This window comes from Genypterus blacodes, unplaced genomic scaffold (genome assembly GCF_046128005.1).
Source record: "Genypterus blacodes isolate CSIRO-AG114 ecotype Tasmania unplaced genomic scaffold, CSIRO-AGI_Gbla_v1 ptg000067l_1, whole genome shotgun sequence".
NCBI classification, from domain to species: domain Eukaryota; kingdom Metazoa; phylum Chordata; class Actinopteri; order Ophidiiformes; family Ophidiidae; genus Genypterus; species Genypterus blacodes.
The window spans coordinates 13217112-13220844 of NW_027466879.1; the positions used below are offsets into that span (position 1 = coordinate 13217112).

The window sequence follows — 3733 nt, forward strand, 5'->3', positions numbered from 1 at the left end:
TGTGTATCAATGGAGAGGTAGCAGGGTGAAATCAGGTAGCCTGTGTCACCAGCAGAGGCTGAGCAGGAAGCAACGTCCAGCAGCCACATCCACTGGAACACACACACTCACGGACTTGACATTGGATTTGAGGGATTTGATCATGAAGGTAGGACATCTCTCTGCTCCCCTTCCCCTCCCCTCCTACGCCTTTCTATCTCTCTCACACACACACACACATACACACACACGCACAAACACCCATTGGACGTGGTGCATTGACTTCACATGCTGTGTTCATCTCCCACCGCGTTTAAAGTGGAACCACACAGGGTTGTGGCCCCCGTCCACACATCTGGAGGCGCTGCTGCCGAAGGCCGCAGTTCCCCCCCCCCATCCTCCTCCTCCTCTTCCTCCTCCTCTACAGTCTTCATCATCCTCATCCCCTATTATAAATCCCATCACACTTTGTCCATAATTATTCCACACACATGCTTATGCAACAAAGCAGTAGCCAAGTCAAATGACAAACAGACCGTAGCTATAAATTAAGACTTATTTCTTTCTTTAATGGCTCGCACTCTCATAATGTTTGCCACTAATTCCGCACGGCGAAAATGGCAACACTGCACTTTTCTTTCTTGTGCATCTCTCTCATTAACAATAAGCATTTAAGCAACCAAGCCAATATGGCATGTGTGGAAATGTGTGAGAAAAATAAAATCTTCTATAAATCATTTCAGCAAAGGGATTAAATGCTGCAATGGTTTTAAAGGCATAAATGCCCTTGTTATATTGTTATAATTAGTGCTGTGAATCCCAAAACACAAATAACCAAAAAAAACTGTCATCTCAGCTAAAACTTGAACATTTCTGCGGTTAAGTCGAACTATAAATCCTCACAAAGTGTCAACAACTTTCTCGGTTGCGTTAAGTAACAGAGCAACACATCAAATCCCATCTAATCTCCATGTTTTAACAATTCTCTTCCCCCTGCCATGAGACAGCCCTGACCTCTGACCCTAATGACTCTCATATCAACCCCGCTTCTGCTCCGGTTTCACCCCTTTATTTGACGTAATAGAGAAGAAAGAGTGGGGCAGCGGTGGAAGGAGGAGCGAGAGAGAGAGAGGGAAGCGTTTTCTTCCCCGAGTCCCGAGGCTTGTCACTCAACCGTACCCAGCGCTCACTTAATCAAGCAGGCATGTGGCATGGTGTGGCAACTGCCTGGGTGCATAAGTACATGTCTTGTGGTTTACGCTGGTTTAAGACAGGACGGATGTGGCACTGGTGGCAGCCCGTCTCAACTTGTTCCTGGTATGTTTGTTTTGACAGTCAGCTCAGACCCCATGGGCAGAAAGGCAGGCAGGCAGGCAGGCAGGCAGGCAGGCAGGCAGGCAAGCAGGCAAGCAGGCCTCTCTCTCTCTCTCTCTCTCTCTCTCTCTCTCTCTCTCTCCCTCTCTCTGTCTCCCTCTCTCGCCCCGGCTCATCCCAAAAACACACATTTAGTTTTCCGAAACAGAAATAGAAGCCACATTATTCTGCAAATATGGAAAGCTGTTGCCCAGAGAGATATTATAAAAGTCATTTAATTTCTCCCCCCTCCCACCCCCGCACCCCCTTCTCTTTGCCTTCTGGCTCTTTTGAGAACAGAACAAAAATACTTGCACCCAGCCAGTACGTCCCAGCGAACCATATGTATGAGTATTAATCAAATGTTCTTGGGCTTCGCCTTTAGTATCCAATTCATAATATAACAAACGTCCCTCCAAGCAGCACATCTGTAGAGGATGTCAATAAAGGACTTTGAAATGTACACCAACGCCAACACTCGGCAGACAAGAAAAAGGGGCTTTGAAACGGCTCGTAACGTCGGAGGTGCTCGCAGAAAAGACGACCGGCGGCGGCGTATTGAAAAGATGTCCGTTTTCCCCGAAGTTTTTTTTTCCTCTTTCTTCCATATGTAAATCCACATTCCCCCACGGCTTCTGTTTCTCAGCGAGGTATCTATATATGGAGCCACTTTATTACGGACAAATCCTCTTTAATGTTCTTGTCGGTGGAGGAACAGCTGGAGCGGAGATAAAAATGAGGAAGCAATCTGCAGCAGCTGTTGAAGTATTAATACAAAAATTAACTACTGTGTGTTGGTTAATTGCTTTCTGCTTAATGTGCTTTCAAAAGCCTTGATTCCTCTTTTCTGTTACACAATCACAACTGCGGCGGGGATATCAAGAGGCCTGTGAAATTAAAGATTCCATTTAAAGGAGCAGCCCTCTTCCTCCTCCTCCCCCTCCTCCACCCCCCCGTACTATTCTTCTCACGGCTCAGCGACCATAATGGACTCATGTGTTGAATAACCAAAATGGTCACATTAGACACCTGCTACTGTGGTCTTGGTAGGCGCAGATAGGGAACTCTCTCAGACTGCGGCAAACACAAGCGCCGCTCATCCGTCAAGAGCTCACGCAAACATTTCCATAAGTGAGGCTGTAAGTTTATCACACTCCACTCTGTCCCATTCCAGCGATCACACGCCTTCGCAACCCACTGAGTGACGACGAAAGATTTCAAACGGCGCAGCTGCTATATTTGCTTTAACTGCCATGCGTTTTATTTGCGTTATTATCTGTTGCCACCTCGCTCCTCAGATCCATACTGAGTGAGGCCACATGGAAGCAGTTAGGAGCGACGTGTCCCTTACAGAAAACAAAGAGAATTTTTTTTCCCCCTTCCCTCCCTCCTCTGGGGCCCATACACGGATGGGTCGTGTCTCCAGCACATTTAATTCCACGCCGTAAAAAGCATTAATCAGAGCCAGATGAAGAGGGAGTGGGAGAATTGCGAGGCATTATGTTTTTATGGATAATTTGAGGTTATTTACGCGGGATAACTAAGAAAATAATGAGCACCAGACAGCAAAGGAGACTGGTTGCTGTGGATAGATAGATAGATAGATAGATAGATAGATAGATAGATAGATAGATAGATAGATAGATAGATAGATAGATAGATAGATAGATAGATAGATAGATTGATGCGGGATCACTGGGTGTACATGTTTTGTGTGGCTCTGTGGCGCAATGGATAGCGCACTGGACTTCTAGTCAAACATGAGATAAGTCATTCAAAGGTTGTGGGTTCGAGTCCCACCAGAGTCGAGGATTTTGGGCAGCACCGTACAGCAAGACACTCCTTATATCAAGTCACTTTATTTGTATAGCCCAATATCACAGTCCGTAAAAATACATAGACAGAACCTTCATGCAGGGATTGTTTCCGTTGCTGTCCATTAGGTGGCTTACTTGTGCTGCAAACTCGCGGCGTGTTTCTGAGTTTGGGGGCTCGTAGTTCATGATCCGGCCATGGTCGGCGTCTTCCAGGAAAACAATGCTGGAAAGGAGCGCCGTGTGACACACGAGAGGTCAGAGAGAGGGCTGCCACCACAGAGCAAAAGACGAAGAAGAGGGGGCACGCCACAAACACTACGATCACAAATACCATCTAATGTTTCCCTGTCAAAGTCTATATTGTATGGGACGTAATAGGAAGTGACAGCAAGCTAAAGTGTTGTGTTTACTGCTTTATCTTACTTATAAGCTGCCTTGCTTATTGAATTTCTGCAGCTTATGTTATGAATCAACAGTCAGATGTTTGTGCAGGAGTTTGGGCTAATAACTTCCCTGCAAAGACAGCCGATTTTAACACTACAATAATAATAAGAGAGCGTTACAAAGAGGGAGAATACACTTTA

At 46.0% G+C, this 3733-nt stretch overlaps 1 non-coding gene across 1 annotated transcript; it reads left to right on the forward strand.

Annotated features, from left to right (window-relative positions):
• The first annotated feature begins 3048 nt into the window (after positions 1–3048).
• On the forward strand, positions 3049–3140 carry trnar-ucu (transfer RNA arginine (anticodon UCU)). The gene is given in 2 exon segments: positions 3049–3085; positions 3105–3140. It is a non-coding gene; the product is annotated as a tRNA-Arg (tRNA).
• Positions 3141–3733: the final 593 nt, after the last annotated feature.